This window comes from Bombina bombina, chromosome 6 (genome assembly GCF_027579735.1).
Source record: "Bombina bombina isolate aBomBom1 chromosome 6, aBomBom1.pri, whole genome shotgun sequence".
Lineage (NCBI taxonomy): Eukaryota > Metazoa > Chordata > Amphibia > Anura > Bombinatoridae > Bombina > Bombina bombina.
This window is the reverse complement of record NC_069504.1, coordinates 853,724,003-853,747,921: the sequence shown is the minus strand read 5'-3', so window position 1 is coordinate 853,747,921 and position 23,919 is coordinate 853,724,003.

The following is a 23,919-nucleotide window of genomic DNA, read 5'->3' as shown; positions in this document are numbered from 1 at the left end:
TAGTCCCCAATAGTGGGTATTATATGGACAATGAGATTGGTTACGTTCTGTGGGGAATATCAGACTTCTCAGTACCGATGCCTCGGTCGCTATGAAGAAAGGTGTGGGCCTAAGATGGTGGCCGTTCGCGCCACTTCTGGTGCACTGCAGAATTCAGGAGAATTATTTTTCCCCCTTGGGAGATTCCTCCTCGACCCAGAATTCATTGCTCTCTCTTCTTTGTGGCCACAAGTCTTAGCTTCTCCTCCAACACCCCACACGCCCGCCTGGGTTCCTATCGGCTGCACTGTCTAACAGCCTCAAAAGCATGGGTAGTGCGATGCCTCTCGACACTCTTGATCAGCCCTTGAACCGCCCACACCACCACTGGATACTTGGTTGGACGCTCCGGAGCGGAGCCCCAACCCTCCGGAGCAAGAGTCCTGATGGGAGGCGGGCGTGGAGCAGCGATGGTAGTCACCAGTCCCCCAGTGTCACGTGGAATGTCCTCGGCTCAGTGTCGGCCAGAATTCGTAAGTCCTGGTCCACGGTCTAGCACCCAGTCTGGTACACGAGTCTCAGGGTATTTTTGCAGCCTCTGGAGCAGAGCCCCGGCCCTCCAGGAAGCAGGATTCCCTCTAGTCACTGTCGCACTTAATGAAGCTGCTTAAGATAGGTGGTATAAACTCTGTGCAATAAGGTCTGTAAACACCTTCAATAGTTTCTCTGATGCTTCACCCTGCTGACAGCAGCTCTTATAAGCTAAACTTAAATGTTGCTAGCCTTAAAACAGTTAAATTAGTATTTCCAAAGCGGAGCTACTTAAAACACCTCTACTCTGTATGGCAGTTAGCTCCGCCCCTGATTGTGCATATTTTGATATTGGAAGTAAATTGATTTTTTTCATTGCATGCTCTATCTGAAATCACGAAGTTTATTTTTGACTTTAGATAATAGTTCTATCTCACCCTTCCATATAGATGATATGTTCTTTATATGGAAGGGTGAGATAGAACTATTATCTTTGTTCATTGAAAATCTAGCCACAAATAATATGGGTTTGAAATTTATACATGAATTTAGCAGTAAAAGTTTAAATTTCCTAGATATCAATATACAAATTATAGATCAGCAAATAATAACAAAAAATTACTTTAAACCCGTGGATGCTAATAACTATATCCATGCACAAAGCTGCCACTATGTGAAATGGAAAAAGAATATTCCAAAAGGACAATTCACCAGAATTAAAAAGAATTGCACTAGATCAGAAGACTATGATATACAGGCAAAAATTCTAGAAGAGAGATTTGTGAAAAGGGGATATGACAAAAAACGAAATTGAAACTGTAAAATTAGAAGAAAGAGCTATTAATCAAAAGAATCGCCTATATAAAAATAAGAATAATGACACACAGGAGAAAGCCAAACAACCACCTGAAAGAGATAAAAATATGTTTATTCCCTTTATAACTACATACAATACACAACATAAGAAATTAAGGAATATATTAACCAGGCATTGGCACATTCTAAGAATGGATTCAGTATTAGGTAATGCACTAAGTGAAAAACCACAAATTGTGTATAAAAAAAGCGAAGCATATGAAACAAATTTTAGCACCTAATGAGTTAAAAATGCCTTTAAAAGGGAACAAAGCACAGGCGGATTTAAAAGGAAATTAAATCTCAGGTTTTTTCCCTGCCACAAATGTACAGCTTGCAAACACAGCACAAAAACTAAGGGGAAATCTACAGTCACTGCAAGAGAGTTCCATATCAATCAGACTATCATGTGTAAAGATAAAGGTGTAGTTTATTTAATACAATGCCCATGTGCCAAACAATATTTTGGCCAAACGAGCAGACCCCTGAAAGATCGCATTTGTGAACATCTATGCAATATAAGGAATGGCTTTGAAGGCCATTTATTATCCAAACACTTTAAGAGGCACACCAACAAAGCACAAAAGGTTTCTAATACTGGGGTATAAAATGTATTGCTAGAGACTGGAGAGGGGGAAACCACAAGCGCAAATTACTATATAGTGAAGCACAACTGACACATTATTTAAAAACCCTAGAACCACAAGGTCTGAATGCAGAGTTAGATCTAAATCCATTTACCCACAATTAAAAAAATATATCCTCAAGCTAACTCCCATATACATATGTAATCACTCACCTTATAATGTATGATTTGTACATTCTAACATTTTTAAGGTCAGGGTAGCTTATATTAAGGGGGAACTATTAGCATTATGATAATCTGATTTCACTAAAACCTTTTGTATGTACTTTACATCTTTAAAATATGCATATAGTCATAATGGCAAGTTCAATGAGATTTAAAGAAAATATAAGAAAAATATTATCCATTTCATGTGTGCTTACATATATATATATATATATATATATATATATATATATTTATATTTATATTAATTGTTTAAAGTTCTATAAGTTTTATAAAATTATATTAAAATTTTTTTTAAATGTTTAGAAATGTTAATTTGGGGTCTCCAGTGTTTTTGAAAAATATTGAAACTTCCTCACAAAGTTGGCTAAAGAAACAAATGCCTTTATGAATGAAGTAATAGTACGTTGGTAAAAAATTGAAGACAAAGAAAAGTCATTTAGTAAGCTAAAGTTGCAATTTCACACACAAAATAAATAAGGACACTAACTGAGCTATGATTCACATTTCAGGTTATCCAAATTAAGTCCAGCAGATAAACAGTTACTATTTTGGCTTTAAATAGCCAGGGAAAACATCAGAGCAGCATCTTGAGAAAGGCCTGCACAAGGCTGAAACTAGTTGAAATTGATTAGCTGCTGCTGGACTGTTTTCCTTTTGGAGCACAAACACTGGCCTAGATTTGGAGTTTTGCGGCCAAGGGGGTGCGTTAGCTACGCGGGCTTTTTTCTGGCCGCACCTTTGAAATAACTCTGGTATTGAGAGTCCACAGAATGGCTGCGTTAGGCTCCAAAAAAGGAGCGTAGAGCATATTTAACGCAACTTCAACTCCCGATACCAGAGTTGCTTACGGACGCGGCCAGCCTCAAAAACGTGCTCGTGCACGATTCCCCCATAGAAAACAATGGGGCTGTTTACGCTGAAAAAAAACCTAACACCTGCAAAAAAGCCGCTTTCAGCTCCTAACGCAGCCCCATTGTTGTCTATGGGGAAACACTTCCTACATCTGCACCTAACACCCTAACATGTACCCTGAGTCTAAACACCCCTAACCTTACACTTATTAACCCCTAATCTGCCGCCCCCGCTATCGCTGACCCCTGCATATTATTATTAACCCCTAATCTGCCGCTCCGTAAACCGCCGCTACTTACATTATCCCTATGTACCCCTAATCTGCTGCCCTAACATCGCCGACCACTATATTATATTTATTGACCCCTAATCTGCCCCCCACAATGTCGCCTCCACCTGCCTACACTTATTAACCCCTAATCTGCCGAGCGGACCGCACCGCTATTATAATAAAGTTATTAACCCCTAATCCGCCTCACTAACCCTATAATAAATAGTATTAACCCCTAATCTGCCCTCCCTAACATCGCCGACACCTGACTTCAAACATTAACCCCTAATCTGCCGACTGGAGCTCACCGCTATTCTAATAAATGTATTAACCCCTAAAGCTAAGTCTAACCCTAACACTAACACCCCTCTAAATTAAATATAATTTAAATCTAACGAAATTAATTAACTCTTATTAACTAAATTATTCCTATTTAAAGCTAAATACTTACCTGTAAAATAAATCCTAATATAGCTACAATATAAATTATAATTATATTATAGCTATTTTAGGATTTATATTTATTTTACAGGTAACTTTGTATTTATTTTAACCAGGTACAATAGCTATTAAATAGTTAAGAACTATTTAATAGCTAAAATAGTTAAAATAATTACAAATTTACCTGTAAAATAAATCCTAACCTAAGTTACAATTAAACCTAACACTACACTATCAATAAATAAATTAAATAAAATACCTACAATTACCTACAATTAAACCTAACACTACACTATCAATAAATGAATTAAATACAATATCTACAAATAAATACAATTAAATAAACTAACTAAAGTACAAAAAATAAAAAAGAACTAAGTTACAAAAAATAAAAAAATATTTACAACATTAGAAAAATATTACAACAATTTTAAACTAATTACACCTACTCTAAGCCCCCTCATAAAATTACAAAGCCCCCCAAAATAAAAAAATGCCCTACCCTATTCTAAATTACAAAAGTTCAAAGCTCTTTTACCTTACCAGCCCTGAACAGGGCCCTTTGCGGGGCATGCCCCAAGAAATTCAGCTCTTTTGCCTGTAAAAAAAACACCTACAATACCCCCCCCCCAACATTACAACCCACCACCCACATACCCCTAATCTAACCCAAACCCCCCTTAAATAAACCTAAAACTAAGCCCCTGAAGATCTTCCTACCTTGTCTTCACCTCACCGGGTATCACACCGATCCGTCCTGGCTCCGATATCTTCATCCAACCCAAGCGGGGGCTAGACATCCATCATCCGACTGCTGAAGAAGTCCAGAAGATGGTCCAAAGTCTTCATCCTATCCGGGAAGAAAAGTAGATCCGGACCGGCAACCATCTTCTTCCAAGCGGCATCTTCTATCTTCATCCGATGAGGACCGGCTCCATCGTGAAGACCTCCAGCACGGACCCATCTTCTTCCGGCGACGTCCAACTGAAGAATGACGGTTCCTTTAAGGGACGTCATCCAAGATGGCGTCCCTCGAATTCCGATTGGCAGCCAATCGGAATTAAGGTAGGAAAATTCTGATTGGCTGATCGGAACAGCCAATAGAATGCGAGCTCAATCTGATTGGCTGATCGGATCAGCCAATCGGATTGAACTTGATTCTGATTGGCTGATTCCATCAGCCAATCAGAATTTTCCTACCTTAATTCCGATTGGCTGATAGAATCCTATCAGCCAATCGGAATTCGAGGGACGCCATCTTGGATGACGTCCCTTAAAGGAACCGTCATTCTTCAGTTGGACGTCGCCGGAAGAAGATGGGTCCGCGCTGGAGGTCTTCACGATGGAGCCGGTCCTCATCGGATGAAGATAGAAGATGCCGCTTGGAAGAAGATGGTTGCCGGTCCGGATCTACTCTTCTTCCCGGATAGGATGAAGACTTTGGACCCTCTTCTGGACTTCTTCAGCCGTCGGATGATGGATGTCTAGCCCCTGCTTGGGTTGGATGAAGATATCGGAGCCAGGACGGATCGGTGTGATACCCGGTGAGGTGAAGACAAGGTAGGAAGATCTTCAGGGGCTTAGTGTTAGGTTTATTTAAGGGGGGTTTGGGTTAGATTAGGGGTATGTGGGTGGTGGGTTGTAATGTTGGGGGGGGGGTATTGTATGTGTTTTTTTACAGGCAAAAGAGCTGAATTTCTTGGGGCATGCCCCGCAAAGGGCCCTGTTCAGGGCTGGTAAGGTAAAAGGCATTTTTTTTATTTTGGGGGCTTTGTTATTTTATTAGGGGGCTTAGAGTAGGTGTAATTTGTTTAAAATTGTTGTAATATTTTTCTAATGTTTGTAAATATTTTTTTATTTTTTGTACTTTAGTTAGTTTATTTAATTGTAGTTATGTGTAGATATTGTATTTAATTCATTTATTGATAGTGTAGTGTTAGGTTTAATTGTAGGTAATTGTAGGTATTTAATTTAATTTATTTATTGATAGTGTAGTGTTAGGTTTAATTGTAACTTAGGTTAGGATTTATTTTACAGGTAAATTTGTAATTATTTTAACTATTTTAGCTATTAAATAGTTCTTAACTATTTAATAGCTATTGTACCTGGTTAAAATAAATACAAAGTTACCTGTAAAATAAATATAAATCCTAAAATAGCTATAATATAATTATAATTTATATTGTAGCTATATTAGGATTTATTTTACAGGTAAGTATTTAGCTTTAAATAGGAATAATTTATTTAATAAGAGTTAATTTATTTTGTTAGCTTTAAATTATATTTAACTTAGGGGGTGTTAGGGTTAGGGTTAGACTTAGCTTTAGGGGTTAATCCATTTATTACAGTAGCGGCGAGATTCGGTCGGCAGATTAGGGGTTAATAATTGAAGTTAGGTGTCGGCGATGTTAGGGAGGGCAGATTAGGGGTTAATACTATTTATTATAGGGTTATTGAGGCGGGAGTGAGGCGGATTAGGGGTTAATAACTTTATTATAGTAGCGGTGCGGTCCGCTCGGCAGATTAGGGGTTAATAAGTGTAGGCAGGTGGAGGCGATGTTGAGGGGGGCAGATTAGGGGTTAATAAATATAATATAGGGGTCGGCGGTGTTAGGGGCAGCAGATTAGGGGTACATAAGGATAACGTAGGTGGCGGCTCTTTGCGGTCGGCAGATTAGGGGTTAATAAGTGTAGGCAGGTGGAGGCGACATTGAGGGGGGCAGGTTAGGGGTTAATAAATATAATATAGAGGTCCGCGGTGTTAGGGGCAGCAGATTAGGGGTACATAAGGATAACGTAGGTGGCGGTCGGCAGATTAGGGGTTAAAAAAATTTAATCGAGTGGCGACGATGTAGGGGGACCTCGGTTTAGGGGTACATAGGTAGTTTATGGGTGTTAGTGTACTTTAGAGCACAGTAGTTAAGAGCTTTATGAACCGGCGTTAGCCCAGAAAGCTCTTAACTACTGACGTTTTTCTGCGGCTGGAGTTTTGTCGTTAGAATTCTAACGCTCACTTCAGACACGACTCTAAATACCGGAGTTAGAAAGATCCCATTGAAAAGATAGGATACGCAATTGACGTAAGGGGATCTGCGGTATGGAAAAGTCGCGGCTGGAAAGTGAGCGTTAGACCCTTTAATCACTGACTCCAAATACCTGAGGGCGGTAAAAACCAGCGTTAGTAGCCACTAACGCTGGTTTTGACGGCTACCGCCAAACTCCAAATCTAGGCCACTGTTTGTTACAAGGATCTACAAGGAGCAAAAACAACATTCTGATTGAACTCCTTTAATGCACTAGTTTAACAGTGCTAGAGACTCCAAGACTTCAAAAAAGAGAAAAAATACTGCTTAAAGAAAACTATTGTGTCTTTCTGGAATGACCCCTAAGCTGTGATTACAGACCGGATCACCCCTTTATTAGTTTTTTTTAGTTTTACATGTTTTAAGAGTATTCACTTTATATTGTTATCCTATATGAATTGTGATTTTGGGATTGTATTTTTAGAAGATATAATTAACTTGTGTTTTAAATACTGCCTTTTTTAGCAAATAGGTTTTAAACAGGTTTTAAAAGAACCAATTAAATACTGTCGTATACGTTGAATTTAGCAAGTAGTGATTGTGTCAATTATTCCATATTTACCTTTAGCTGATGTATTAGCGCTCACTCTGTAAGTTTTCTTTAGTTTGAGTTTTACTTTCCTCTTGGCTATGTATCTTTTGCTTCTGTGCAGGTCTGTAAAAAATTCTTCTATAAATACTTTGAAATGCATTTCATAAATAACTTGTTTCCTATGATTGTTCATAAATTCAAATGTTTTATTTCTAATTCATTGGGCAGCTAATCTAATTGATTGGAATGGCTTAGAGGAGTTAGCAAATTAATGTATGTACAATGTTTTTGCACAGGTATTCTGATGGACAAGTTAGTAGGAACATGGAAGTCACAATTAACACTAGCAAAGATGAGAAACACATTTAAAGGGATATGAAACACAAACATTTTCTTTTGTGATTTAGACAAAGCATACCATTTAAAAAAACTTTCCAATTTACTTCTATTATCAAATTTGCTTTGTTCCAATGGTATTCTTTGATGAAGAGATAGCTAGGTAGGGGTTCTGGAGCACTGCATGGAGCTGTTGTAAATGGATAACATTCTGGTAAAACTGCTGCCATATAGTGCTCCAGACATGGGCAGGCTCCTGAGCTTACGTCAATAAGTACAAATTACAGCTGCACTCAAGGTGCTTGAAAAAGTAAACAATGTCTTTATTCCATGAAGTTTTAAAAAATACACAATGAAAGGCACTTAATGATACCCAAATACACAATAAACAGCACTTAATGATAGGATATATAGCTTGCTTATCACAACCTATTTAAGGGCACTGACACCAATCAGTACATCACATACCATGTCAAAGCTTGTGTAAGATTTTAATATGTATAAAATGGCATCACTGTGGTTATAAAGAGGTTAGTATGTCCTTCTGACTATTTTAACATCAGGCATGATGTAATGCTGAGGTGGTCATTTAGGCATACTAAGGACTAAGATCATATATGGATAGAAGGGAATTATGAGAGTTGCAAAGGCTTACAATAGTTCAACGGGGTTTACCTGAAACGCATCAGTGACGTCATTAGGGCCCAGGTTATAGCCTCTGATTTTAGTATGGCAGGTTTACTTGCTAGTGGTCTATCTGTTGTCTTAAATTTTTGAAATAAAGATTACCCTTTTACATTGTTATATTGGAGTCGGTCTGGGTGATTTTCATTTACCACTTCTAATAGTTCCGACTACCTTATTTGGAACATGGCCAAAAGTATATTGTCAGCAAATTTAAAAGGTATAAGAATCAGGATGATAATTTAGTAGTCAGAGTGCCTCTATGGAAGGGAAAACATCAGGTTACACTCCATGACCTAAGGCCTCCCATAGTTGAAGCAAATGGGGTAATATAATTGTATTTACTATTTCTCTGTTAAATTGTTTTTCTGTGTTTTAACCTTGTAAACAATAACAAGTAATCTTGTTATTTATCTTTCTTTAATAAATGTGTGATTGATTATTATGAAGGAAGTATTGTTGTCTGTGCTTGGAGAATCAGATAGATATACAGGAGATTGTATATAGATTGATTTGCACAAGGCTGATCATATATATATATATATATATATATATATATATATATATATATATATATATATATATATTAATTTTTCGCTGTGAATGGTTTTTAACATAGGAACCTTCTTTGTTTAAGTGTAATTTCTTACATATTTTTGCGAGCCAGGTAGGAGACTGTTAGAATTCGTGTTCACAACAGATAGCTTTATTTATAGATTTTGTTAAAGAGTCTTCTCATTTACATAATAACTCCTAAATTTGCTATGTGTCGTGCTTTTAATTTTGTGTAATAATTAATGATTTTTTATTTTTAAGTTTGACTTGGTGACTCTTTTGAACCTCCAGGGCCTCTGTACAAACTCCTGCGCATGCGCAGTTGCGCAATGGGGACGCTACATGCTCTGGCAGGATCGCAACCAGGTAATCACATAAATTGTTCAGTATTCACTTGTTTTGTAAGGTCTAAGGACGGGGGCAACCCCGAAAACGTTCATCTTAGTAAAATTAAATTGCTGATATACGGAGAGTGCCTTTCTCATTTTATTTGGTATATATATATATATATATATATATATATATATATATATATATATTTATTAATTTTTCGCTGTGAATGGTTTTTAACATAGGAACCTTCTTTGTTTAAGTGTAATTTCTTACATATTTTGGCGAGCCAGGTAGGAGACTGTTAGAATTCGTGTTCACAACAGATAGCTTTATTTATAGATTTTTTTTAAAGAGAGATAGAATACTTATGTTAAGGAATTAGCTACCATTCTTTAGATGAGTAGTTGTTTATAACATTCACAAGGTTAAAAGGTTATGGAGCTGTTTTTAGGAAAGATCGCTTCAGTTAAATAAAACCTGAAATTTTAAATTGCATAGAGGGTGTTTGTAATCCATAGTTTAGTGTACAAGATTATGTTAAAAATCTATTGAAAATAAGATATTTTTTAAATCTGAAGGAAAAATAAATAAATAAACAAGCATTAATGTTTAGTGCATATAACATAGAAATATATTTATCAGGTAATTGGAGAATTACAGTACATAGGCAATTAGCTGTTGAATTTCTTCTTCAGAGGGTTAGTGTTAGTTTTTTAAGGGTGTATTGGGTGGGTTTTATTTTTAGGTTAGGGCTTTGGGCCGCAAAAGAGCTAACTGCCCTTTTAAGGGCAATGCCCATCCAAATGCCCTTTTCAGGGCAATGGGGGGCTTAGGTTTTTTTAGTTAGTATTTTATTTGGGGGGTTTGGTTGTGTGGGTGGTGGGTTTTACTGTTGGGGGGTTGTTTGTATTTTTTTTTTACAGGTAAAAGAGCTGATTTCTTTGGGGGAATGCCCACCAAAAGGCCCTTTTAAGGGCTATTGATAGTTTAGTTTAGGCTAGGTTTTTTTTATTTTGGGGGGGTTATTTTGATAGGGCTCTTAGATTAGGTGTAATTAGTTTAAGGATCTGTAATTTGTTTTTTATTTTCTGTAATTTAGTGTTTTGTTTTTTTGTGATTTAGCTCATTTAATTTATTTAATTGTATTTAATTTACTTCATGTATTTATTTGTAGTGTAGTGTTAGGTGTTAGTGTAACATAGGTTAGGTTTTATTTTACAGGTAAATTTGTCTTTATTTTAGCTAGGTAGTTATTAAATAGTTAATAAATATTTAATAACTATTCTACCTAGTTAAAATAAATACAAACTTGCCTGTAAAATAAAAATAAACCCTAAGCTAGCTACAATGTAATTATTAGTTATATTGTATCTACCTTAGGGTTTATTTTATAGGTAAGTATTTAGTTTTAAATAGGAATTATTTAGGTAATAATATTAATTTTTATTTAGATTTATTGTAATTATATTTAAGTTAGGGGGTGTTAGGGTTAGACTTAGGTTTAGGGGTTAATACATTTAGTATAGTGGCGGCAACATTGGGGACGGCAAATTAGGGGTTAATAAATGTAGGTAGGTGGCGGAGATGCTAGGGACGGCAGATTAGGGGTTAATAATATTTTACTAATGTTTGCGAGGTGGGAGTGTGGCGGTTTAGGGGTTAATATGTTTATTATAGTGGCGGCAATGTCCGGAGCGGTAGATTAAGGGTTAAAAAATATAATGTAGGTGGTGACGATGTTGGGGGCAGCAGATTAGGGGTTAATAAGTATAATGTAGGTGTCGGCGATGTCTGGGGCGGCAGATTAGGGGTTAATAAGTATAATATAGGTGTTGGCGATGTCGGGCAGTAGATTAGGGGTTAATAAGTATAAGATTTGGGGTGTTTAGACTCGGGGTTCATGTTAGGGTGTTAGGTGTAAACATAAATTTTATTTCCCCATATGAATCAATGGGGCTGCGTTACTAAGTTATACACTGCTTTTTTGCAGGTGTTAGACTTTTTCTCAGCCGGCTCTACCCGTTGATTCCTATGGGGAAATCGTGCACGAGTACGTACCACCAGCTCACCGCTCACTTAAGCAGCACTGGTATTGGAGTGAAGTGTGGAGCAAAATTTTGCTTTACGCTCACTTTTTGTCTGTTAACACCGGGTTTATAAAAACCCGTAATACCAGCGCTGTATGTAAGAGAGCGGTGAGAATAAACTGCAAATTAGCACCGCACCCCTGTTACCGCAAAACTCGTAATCTCGTCGTATGATTTTAATTGATAATGGTATTTTGAATTAGAAGAATATTTAGTGAATTTGTCTGATGAAATGTCAATTTTGGGTTCTAAATTTCTCACAAAATATGTTTTACTTGATTATGCTAATGTAAAATATAGTTTAATACAAATGATAAACATTGTGTTATTTCTGTTTCACATTATGTTTATAGTCTAAAGAAACCTGACAAGTTAAGTTTACTTGTACATAAAATGGTAAGGTTACAAAAATTTAGCAGCAGTTTGCACATGCATTTGCTAAACATAAACATGACTAGGGAAAATTGCAAGAGGAAGAGTTTATCACAGGAAATATACATTTAGTTTAAAAGCAATATCCATATTATTATTATTATTATTATTATTATTATTATTATATTACTAAGGAAAGTAAGCCATATGTACAGCAAACAATATATTATTTACTTTAACAAGGTGTATTAAAAAATATAAATCTGTTACTAATTTTACTATATAGCCTGAACAGAAACCTAATGGAAGTTGGTGTTTAACTATTGATTAAGGGAAATTAAATCCAGTGACACCTGTCTATGCACCAATTGTCAAAGAGTTTCCTACTGTTTTTTCCTTCATCCCTCTCAATGCAAAGTTTTATTCAAGCCTTGATATAGCAAACAGATATTGGTCTGTACCTCTCCACCCAAAGTCACAGTACAAGTTTGTCTTCAAGTGGAAAGAAGATCAAGTTATGTTTATCTGTCTTCCTATGGTCCTGAACAATTCAGCAACAATTTTCCATGAAAGGATGGCTGCAATTCTATCAAGATTTTCAAGACTATTAGCACTTCTGCAATATGTTGATGATTTGTTACTTGCTACAGAAATAGAAGAACATTTTCAATTGTTTACAGAAGTATTGAACTTATTGGCAAATGCTGGAATAAAAGAGAATCCTAAAGAAATGCCAGTTTTTACAGACAACAGTGAACTTTCTGGGAGTGACAATATCACCTGAAAGACTCCAGATCAACAAAAAGTGGATGTCATAAAAAGACTGAGTATACCTGTGTCAAAGACTGCTTTAAGATCATTTTGGGATTGCTCCAATACCAAAGACACTTTATTCCACAGTTTACAAACTTGGCTACATAATTTAATGACTTAATAAGGAAAGAAGTTCCAGAGGATAATATAAAAGCACAAAGGACAGAGTGTCATATAAAAGCTTTTGAGAACTTAAAAAAAGGCTGTAATCAATACTACAGTATTACTTCCACCAGACCCAAGAAAAATATTTCACTTGAAAGTTGATGATACAGACAAACTTTATCTGCAGTGCTGTGTCAAGAGAAGTTTGGAAAACTGATACCAGTGACCTATGCATTACGACCTTTGGAAATATCTGAAAAGTATTCCATGTGTGAGAAGCATTTGTTGTCAGTATTCTGGACATTAGAACATTTTACATAACATGATTTCAATAAGTGTTATTGCACAGTTCACATTCTCCTTTGAACTTACATGTGAAACTAGGAAATAGTATCATTTCATCTGCAAAATTATCAAAGTGGGTGCTGATGCTAATGAAAAGAAATATAGACATTATATTAAAGGAAACAACTTTGTTGCCAGCATGTTTGCTATATTAAGGTGAACAACATGAATATTCACTTCCTTTTTGTGTTCTTCTTTTCCTCTCAATCTAAGTTTAAATGTTTTGGTGCAAAGTGTAGATGTTTACTGTGATGGATCTGCTTATCATGAGGATGGTAAAGCGTATACAGGTTTCTCAGTAATTTTACCTGATAAAATAGATATGCATTCATGTGAGATACATTATTCTCAATATGCTGAATTGGCTGCTGTTTGTTGTACATTGGAACACTGTGCAGATATGACTATTAACATTTATAGTGATAGTGCATATGTGGTTATCCTATTTACAATGATTCCTTTGTATGTGTATAATGATTTTAAGTCATGTGATGGAAAACCATTGGTACATACAAATCTGTTGAAGTATATTTGGGATTTGCTAAATAAATGTAAATTGCTGTGTGCAATAATTAAAGTAAAACTTACACTAAAGGTGATAAACATAATGAACAAAATGGCTTAGCTGATGCTTGTGCTAAAAAGGCTGCATAAGAAGTAAAATTATGGGAGTTCAATGAGGTACCTGAGATTTCTGCAATTACATAAAAATAAAAATAAAGCAGGTTTGGTGTCATGCAAAATTCTTATATTCCTTATGTAATCTTAAAATAATGGTATTTCGCAGGGAAACCTTTATCAATGCCAGCATCATGGTCAAATGACAAATTTATAACATCTGAAGAAAATTGAACTTTAATGTGTTTAAATAGTAAGTAAGTAAGATGTTGTTTGTATTTCCAGTTGTTTGTATTCCTCAAGAATGTGTAGATTATCTTTTTTCAAAAATGTAATTTGCTTCCTATAGGCAGACATTATTCTGCAGGTAGAACATTTGACAAAAATACAGAAAAATTTATAATGATGGCCATCAATGAAAGATAATGTTTTTTGTTTCTTTTTCAATATGTTCTAGATATTTGCTTTATCTGCAGGTTAATCCTCCAGCCAATATGAATCGATAATTGTTAAGGTTTTCACCTTTCCCTCTGACGGACCTTGGTTACAAATATAAATAGATTTTATTATTTTATTTTGTTTGTTTTACCTAGAATACCAGAAGGATACGTGTATTGTTTAGTGGTAATAGATGTATTCACAAATTGGATTGAGGTTTTTTCCAAAAACAAATCAAATAGTTTTTATAGCTGCAAAGGTTATTTTATTTGAGCTTTTCTCTAGATGGGAATGCCATTTGTAGTAGAAAGTAATAATGAGCCTGCATTTAGTAGGAAAATATTTCAAGAAAATGAATTAATCATTGGGAATTAAGTATAAAAACATAAATTATGCTTACTTGATAATTTTATTTCGATTTATTAAGCATAAATTACATATTGCTTATAGGCTGCAATCATCAGGAGCAGTAGAAAGGGGTAATAAATACTATAAACCATAATAAAATAAAAATGTGTAGTGTTAAACTTTCAACATGGGCAAAACGTTACCTTTATGTTCAATGACCATAAAATCTATCCCACATTCTACTACAGGTGTCATGCCATATCAAGTAATGCCTGGTAGACTAATGAGAACACCTGGAAGGACTTTACTTCCAATTGATATACCAAATTTACAAGGGGCAATAATAGAAATTTGGATAAAACAAGTGTTACAGCATATTGACAATGTAAATATGTTGGTAGCTCAAAATATTGTAAGGCGTAAAGATTAAATAAAAACATATTTTGACAAAATGTTAGACCTTTTGAATATAATGTAATAGTTTTAGTAATGATAATGAGATTTTATGTCTAAAAAAGTCGCTCATTTGTTCCTAAAATGGCTTGTTCTTTTTGTATTATGGATTAAGATAATCTTGTTGTTTTATTTCTTTGAAATAACGAATACGAAAACAAAAAAATTGTTTTCAATGGTATTATATTAAACAATTTTAAAAATATGTGAATTAACAGATACTGCATTTGATTTTTCTTAGAAAGATTCTAAAGAAATACCAGAAAGACAACAACTAGACATGTGCATGGCGAAAAAATTCGGTTCGGTTCGGATCGATTCTGATTTTTTCGAATTTCGGTTCAGAGCGATTCGAATTCGGAAAAATTTGAATCAATTCGGTTCGGATTTATTTTGGATTCATTCGGATTCAAATAAATTCGGTTCAGATTTGTTTTGGATTCATTCGGATTCAAATAAATTCGTCTCGATTCGGTTTGATTCGGTTCGGTTCGGAAATTCGGAATTTCGGTAAGTGTTAGGTGGGATTAGACTAGTATTATGTACTGTACATTAGGTGTAACCCATAGCAGAGTGATATAACCTAATACTGTACAATACTAGTGTAATCCATGGCCATCCGAATCTACTGAATAAATCCGAATAAATCCAAAGTAATTCGGATTTATTCAGTAGATTCGGCACTATTTTAATTCGGAGATTCGGTTCGATCTGAATCTCCGAATTTGCAGAATTTGCCGAATTTACGAATCGAACCGAACCGAATCGCACATGTCTAACAACAACCTATCTTCAAGTTGGGAAAATCCATGTCCTATTGTTGTTATGACTGATTATGGAGGATTTTGCTGGACAAAATTATTTTGCATTTTCAGAGGACCGCATGGGTACTTTGGGTTTGACTAAGACAACTTCAAGATGGAAATCGTGATTGTGGTATCAAAGTCAATGTATGTAACTGAACTATTTTTTGGAAGATGATGAGGATAATCAACAACATCGAAATAAACATTATGATCCTGCACATATTAACATGGCATTAGACAAAGGCCAGTCTAATGTTACAAAGTTATACAAAATGGGTTAAATGTGGCAAAGAAACATCTATTAAGTTTGTTTTTGCAAAATATGAAAGTCAAGGACAATGACAGTATTTTGGGAACAAAAGAACTTTACAACATCTGATGCGATTTACTTTTAAAATGTTAATTATTTGTCAATGTGTAATTGTTTTGTTTATGTTAATTTTTGTATTAAGAGAATAGTTTATAAAGTAATGTGCTAAACCTTGCTGTTACACTATAAAGCCTAGCAAAGGGGTGGACTGTAAGATTTTAATATGCATAAAATGGTATCACTGTGGTTATAGAGAGGTTAGTGTGTCCTTCTGACTATTTTAAGGGCTAAGGTGTTATATGGATAGAATTATATGGATAGAAGGGAATGATGAGAGTTACAATAGTTCAAACTACCTTATTTGGAACATGGCCAAAAGTATATTGTCAGCAAATTTAAAGGGTATAAGAATCAGGATGAGAATAGAGCAGTCAGAGTGTCTCTCTGGAAGGGAAAACATTATTGTTGTCTGTGCTTGGAGGATCAGATAGATATACAGGAGATTGTATATAGATTCGTTTGCACAAGGCTGATTATTGATATATATATACAGTATCGGCTAGATTTAGAGTTCTGCGGTCAAAGGGGTGCGTTAGCTACGTGTGTTTTTTTTCCCCCGCACCTTTTAAATACCGCTGGTATTTAGAGTTCACAGAAGGGCAGCGTTAGGCTCCAAAAAGGGAGCGTAGAGCTTAATTTACAGCCACTGCAACTCTCAATACCAGCGGTGCTTACGGACGCAGCCAGTTTCAAAAACGTGCTCGTGCACGATTTCCCCATAGGAAACAATGGGGCCGTTTGAGCTGAAAAAAAACCTAACACCTGCAAAAAAGCAGCGTTCAGCTAATAACGCAGCCCCATTGTTTCCTATGGGGAAACACTTCCTATGTCTGCACCTAACACCCTAACATGTACCCTGAGTCTAAACACCCCTAAACTTACACTTATTAAACCCTAATTTGCCAACCCCGCTATCGCTGACCCTTGCATTTTATTATTAACCCCTAATCTGCCGCTCCGTACACCGCCGCAACTTACGTTATCCCTATGTACCCCTAATCTGCTGCCCCTTACACCGCCGACCCCTATATTATATCTATTAACCCCTAATCTGCCCCCCCCCCAACGTCGCTGCTACCTTACCTACAATTATTAACCCCTAATCTGCCGACCGGACCTCACCGATACTCGAATAAATGTATTAACCCCTAAAGCTAAGTCTAACCCTAACACCCCCCTAAGTTAAATATAATTTTTATCTAACTAAATAAAATAAATCTTATTAAATAAATTATTCCTATTTAAAGCTAAATACTTACCTGTAAAATAAACCCTAATCTAGCAACAATATAAATAATATTTATATTGTAGCTATTTTAGGATTTATATTTATTTTACAGGCAACTTTGTATTTATTTTAACCAGGTACAATAGCTATTAAATAGTTAATAACTATTGTATGTTTTTTTACAGGGAAAAGAGTAGAATTCTTTGGGGCATGCCCCGCAAAAGGCCCTTTTAAGGGCTGGTAAGGTAAAAGAGCTTTTCAATTTTTATTTTAGAATAGGGTAGGGCATTTTTTATTTTGGGGGGCTTTGTTATTTTATTAGGGGGCTTAGAGTAGGTGTAATTAGCTTAAAATTGTTGTAATATTTTTAGAATGTTTGTAAATTATTTTTTTATTTTTTGTACTTTAGTTAGTTTATTTAATTGTATTTATTTGTAGGTATTTGTATGTAATTAATTTATTGATAGTGTAGTGTTAGGTTTAATTATAACTTAGGTTAGGATTTATTTTACAGGTAATTTTGTAATTATTTTAACTAGGTAGCTATTAAATAGTTATTAACTATTTAATAGCTATTGTACCTGGTTAAAATAAATACAAAGTTGCCTGTAAAATAAATATTAATCCTAAAATAGCTACAATATAATTATTATTTATATTGTAGCTATATTAGGGTTTATTTTACAGGTAAGTATTTAGTTTTAAATAGGAATAATTTATTTAATAAGATTTATTTTATTTCGTTAGATTAAAATTATATTTAATTTAGGGGGGTGTTAGGGTTAGGGTTAGACTTAGCTTTAGGGGTTAATACATTTATTAGAGTAGCGGTGAGGTCCGGTCGGCAGATTAGGGTTTAATAATTGTAGGTAAGGTAGCGGCGACATTGGGGGGGGCAGATTAGGGGTTAATAAATATTATGTAGGGGTCGGCGGTGTTAGGGGCAGCAGATTAGGGGTACATAGGGATAATGTAGGTTGCGGCGGTGTGCGGTCGGCAGATTAGGGGTTAAAAAAATGTATTAGAGTGGTGGTGATGTGGGGGGGCCTCGGTTTACGGGTACATAGGTAGTTTATGGGTGTTAGTGTACTTTAGAGCACAGTAGTTAAGAGCTTTATGAACCGGCGTTAGCCCAGAAAGCTCTTAACTCCTGGCTTTTCTCTGCGGCTGGAGTCTTGTCGTTAGATTTCTAATGCTCACTTCAGCCAAGACTCTAAATACCAGCGTTAGAAAGATCCCATTGAAAAGATAGGCTACACAATTGGCGTAGGGGGATCTGCGGTATGGCAAAGTCGCGGCTGGAAAGTGAGCGTTAGACCCTTTCCTGACTGACTCTAAATACCAGCGGGCGGCCAAAACCAGCGTTAGGACCCCCTAACACTGGTTTTGACGGCTAATGCAGAACTCTAAATCTAGGCATTAATATATATATATATATTAATTTTTCGTAGTGAATGGTTTTTAACATAGGATACTTCTTTGTTTAAAGGGACAGTATACACTCATTTTCATATAACTGCATGTAATAGGCACTACTATAAAGAATAAGATGCACAGATACTGATATAAAAATCCAGAATAAAATGGTTTAAAAACGTACTTAGAAGCTTTCAGTTTAGCTCTGTTGAAAAGGCACTCTGTAACACTTGTGATGTAATTTCGGTAGGTGATATTTTTAAGAGTTCAGTCATTCCAATGGAATACAGAATTAAACATTATGCCAATTCTGGCACAGAGTTTATAGTATATTTATTGGAACATATATTTTGCAATGAACAATATGTAGGACAAACCTCAATACAATTGAGATTGAGAATAGATTAACATATGAGAGATATTAAAAATTGCAATAAAGATTCCAATGTAGCAATGTACTTTAATTGTTTTTATTTAACTAATGAGCCAAAAATTTTGTGCAAAAGTTTTTGATATTGAAGTGCTATATTTAAGTATAAGATTTTGTCAAAAAAGGAATTGCTCTGGATTTACAAATTAAAAACAAAGACTGCGTTAGGTTTAAATCAAGAACGGAACATAAGTTATTTTGTAGAGTAATGAAACATACAAATAATAGTTACCAAGATTAATAGAATTAAGAGGTTTTTTTTAAAATGATTTTTGAAGTTAGTAAAGATCAGTATGTGTTCATATATTCTGTTGTAGCATTTGTTACCCTTATTTAAACAAAATTATCCAATTTTCCCATACCAAGTAGTTAATATCCCCTGAGTGACATTTTTTTAAAGCAGCACCATATGAATGTAGCCTTGTGGTATTGCATTTAAAAGGTGACCCCCCATGCAAGTGGGAAATAAGACACTCCCCCCTCCCCCTTCTTTTGCATATGAAAAGACCCTTTACACAAACAGGAGCAATCTGGAGAAGGTAGCTGACGGTATTCAAATAAAACTTTAGGGCTTGGTTAGGAGTCTGAAAATCAGAGCAATGTTCTTTAAAATTAAGCAAAATTATATATTTTTAAAAAAAAACAAACTTTATGGGCTTTATTAATAGATCATCTACAAAACATTTATGCAAAGAAAAAATGAGTGTATAATGGCCCTTTAAGTGTTATTTCTTACATTCAATCCTTATAATGAGTTAAAAACATTTATTAAAACTAATGACCATTAATACATACATTTTTCCAAAACAGTGGTCTCAACAACCTCAAGAAATGTGACTCACCTTTTTAATGCAATACCACAAGGCTACATTCATATGGTGCTGCTTTTAAAAAATGTCACTCAGGGGATATTAACTACTTGGTATGGGAAAATTGGATAACTTTGTTTAAATAAGGGTAACAAATGATACAACAGAATATATGAACACATACTGATCTTTACTAACTTCAAAAATCATTTTAAAAAAACCTCTTAATTCTATTAATCTTGGTAACTATTATTTGTATGTTTCATTACTCTACAAAATAACTTATGTTGCGTTCTTGATTTAAACCTAACGCAGTCTTTGTTTTTAATTTGTAAATCCAGAGCAATTCCTTTTTTGACAAAATCTTATACTTCAATATAGCACTTCAATATCAAAAACTTTTGCACAAATTTTTGGCTCATTAGTTAAATAAAAACAATTAAAGTACATCGCTACATTGGAATCTTTATTGTAATTTTTAATATCTCTCATATGTTAATCTATTCTCAATCTCAATTGTCTTGAGGTTTGTCCTACATATTGTTCATTGCAAAATATACGTTCCAATAAATATACTATAAACTCTGTGCCAGAATTGGCATAATGTTTAATTCTGTATTCCATTGGAATGACTGAACTCTTAAAAATATCACCTACCGAAATTACATCACAAGTGTTACAGAGTTTCATATTAAACCAAAAAGTTACCTTCTTTCTTAGCCAGTTGGTCGTAGAATCTTTCTTACGGAAAACCAAATTAGGTGATAACTTTATTCCAAGGGGCCCATTTATCAAAGGGCTTGCGGACCTGATCTGACACTGCGGATCAGGTCCGCAAGACCTCGCTAAATGCAGAGAGCAATACGCTCTCCGCATTTAACATTGCACCAGCAGCTCACAAGAGCTGCTGGTGCAACGCCGCCCCCTGCTGACAGGGAGCTGTCAATCAACCCGATCGTATTCGATCGGGTTGATTTCCGTCGATTCCTGTCCGCCTGCTCAGAGCAGGCGGACAGGGTTATGAAGCAGCGGTCTTCAGACCGCTGCTTCATAAGTTGTGTTTCTGGCGAGTCTGAAGACTCGCCAGAAACACGGCCCTTCAAGCTCCGTACAGAGCTTGATAAATGGGCCTGCAAGAGTTGGTTTTTTTTTAATACATATTAAAATTTGTCAATAAATGGAGCTAAGGCATCATCACCCATCAAAATATTTAAATTCCTTTTCAAAATATAACATATTTCATTGAACTGTAAAGAGTATTCTGTTGAACCCCCCACCCCACTCTATTGTTATCAAAAATATTTTGTTCTTATTAGTGTTTTTTTTTGTATTATTTGTAATCGGGGAAGATCTGACCTCCTCAAGTGTTCGTTCTAAATTAATTATAATGTATCCTTTTTTGTGAAACACAATGTTTAAAGTAAAAACTGCCTTTAGATGATTCTATCAGTACTGGCAAGATTTCTTACAGAGTTTTGCAAGCCCAGAGGCTTTTAGATAATCGTACCTTTGTGACAGCAGTATGTGTAGCAATGGTATACAAACAACCTTTAGAGTGCAGTAGCTTCAGTCACTCTTTGGTATACCTCTGCGGTAAACCCAGCTAGTGAACATAACAGTTGTATAATAAGCAGCACTGTTTAATAAAGAATATTTCAAATTAACAGTGCACCTATCTTTAAATAGACGACAGCCAAACAGTGTGCGCAGTAGTAGTAAATGAAAGCAGAGTTGTGGGTATTTTCTGCTGTCACTCAGCACTGTCTGCTGCGACTTACCTCCACAGGTTGCTTGTATAACTTTGCTAAACACACACTGCTGCCACATAGTGCTCAAGTTGCTTGCACACTCCTGAACTTACAGTATGCCCTCAAAGAAGGAGTTTTAACCAAGGAGGCCAGGAAAACTAAATTTAATTTTAGAAATTAATTGGAAAGTTGTTTTTTTTTATTGCACACTCTATCCGAATCATACATGTTTAATCCATGTCCTTTTAAAATCTGAAAGGTGAGCTCTTTGCTTTACCATGCCACACTTTTATATTAAGTATCCTACACGTGATTTATTTAAAGGGACAGTAATGTCAAAATTAAACTCTCATGACTAAGATAGAGCATTCCATTTTAAATAGCTTTCCAAATGATTTCTATTATTTCTATTATCTAATTTGTTTTATTCTATAGATAGCATTTGTTGAAAAACATATCTAGGTAGGCTCAGGAGCAGCAATGCACTGCTGGAAGCTAGCTGCTGATTGGTGTCTGCACATTTATGGCTCTTGCAATTGGCTCACCTGATTAGTCCAGCTAGCTCTGATTGATGTATTGCTGTTCCTTCAACAAAGGACACCAAAAGCATATAGCACATTTGATATTCAAAGTAAATTGGAAAATAGTTTAAAATTGCATCCTCTATTTGAATCAGAAGAGTAAAAAATTGGTTCTCATGTTTCTTAAAATGTACAAAGCAGGTTATAAAACAGTAAAGCAAAATCACACCTTGAGGCATTATACAAAGAGTAATTGTACATCAAATAATATTTTTTTTCAGCAGCGGACCTACTTAAAGGGACAGTCAACACTAAAATGATTATTGTTTAAATAGTTAGATAATGCCTTTACTACCCATTCCCCAGTTGTGCACAACCAAAATGGTTATATTAATATACTTTATAACCTTAAAATATCTAAACTTCTGCCTCTTTCTAAGTCACTACAGACAGCCTATTATCACATGCTTTCTTATTAGCTTTTCACATTATGACTGCTAGTTCATGTGGGCTATATAGATAACATTGTGCTTACGCCTGTGGGTTCTGCACAACACAGCACTAATTGGCTAAAATGCAAGTCAATAGATAATACATAAAAATTCATGTGATCAGGGGGCTGTCAAAAGAGGCTTAGATTCAAGGTAATCACAGAGGTTAAAAGTATATTAAAGGACCAGTCAACACATTAGATTTGCATAATCAACAAATGCAAGATAACAAGACAATGCGATAGCACTTAGTCTGAACTTCAAATGAGTAGTAGATTTTTTTATAACAAATTTCAAAGTTATGTATATTTCCACTCCCCTTGTACCATGTGATAGCAATCAGCCAATCACATATGCATATACGTATAGTCTGTGAATTCTTGCACATGCTCAGTAGGATCTGTTGACTCAAAAATTGTAAATATAAAAGACTGTGCACATGTTTTTTTAATGGAAGTAAATTCGAAAGTTGTTTAAAATTACATACTGTATCTGAATCATGAAAATGAAATTTAACCTGAGTGTCCCTTTAATATAACCATGTTTGCTGTGCAAAACTGGGGAATGGGTAATAAAGGGATTATCTATCTTTTTAAACAATAAAAAAAACTTTGAGTTGACTGTCCCTTTAAAAGAGGACATTGGTGCAATAATATGTTTTGGGGTTCCTCAAAGGTAATTCATTAGTAGCAATAGAAATATTATACATTCTGCTCTATATGATGATTTGTATTATAGATAGCTAGATAGAGGGACCTGCAACTTATGCTAATAAACGGCTCCCCTGCATTATTAAAAAAAATAAAGCAGAAGGGGTAAGACTGCAATATTTTAACATCTTTATCTAGTTATTTTTTTATTTTTTAACTAAACCACAAAACACATTAAGACTTCCTTTTCTAGTGTGGGAAGTTGTACCGATATGTTTCAGAAATGAACTTGTTAAACGCAATTTCCCAACTAATGTATAAGAATTACATTTATTATTGATGCCATCTGTACAGCCTCAGTTTCATGGCTGATTAATGTTTGTTGTATCTTGTTATTTTTAAGGAATATATATATATATATATATATATATATATATATATATATATATATATATATATATATATATATATATATATATATATATATATACAGGGAGTGCAGAATTATTAGGCAAATGAGTATTTTGACCACATCATCCTCTTTATGCATGTTGTCTTACTCCAAGCTGTATAGGCTCGAAAGCCTACTACCAATTAAGCATATT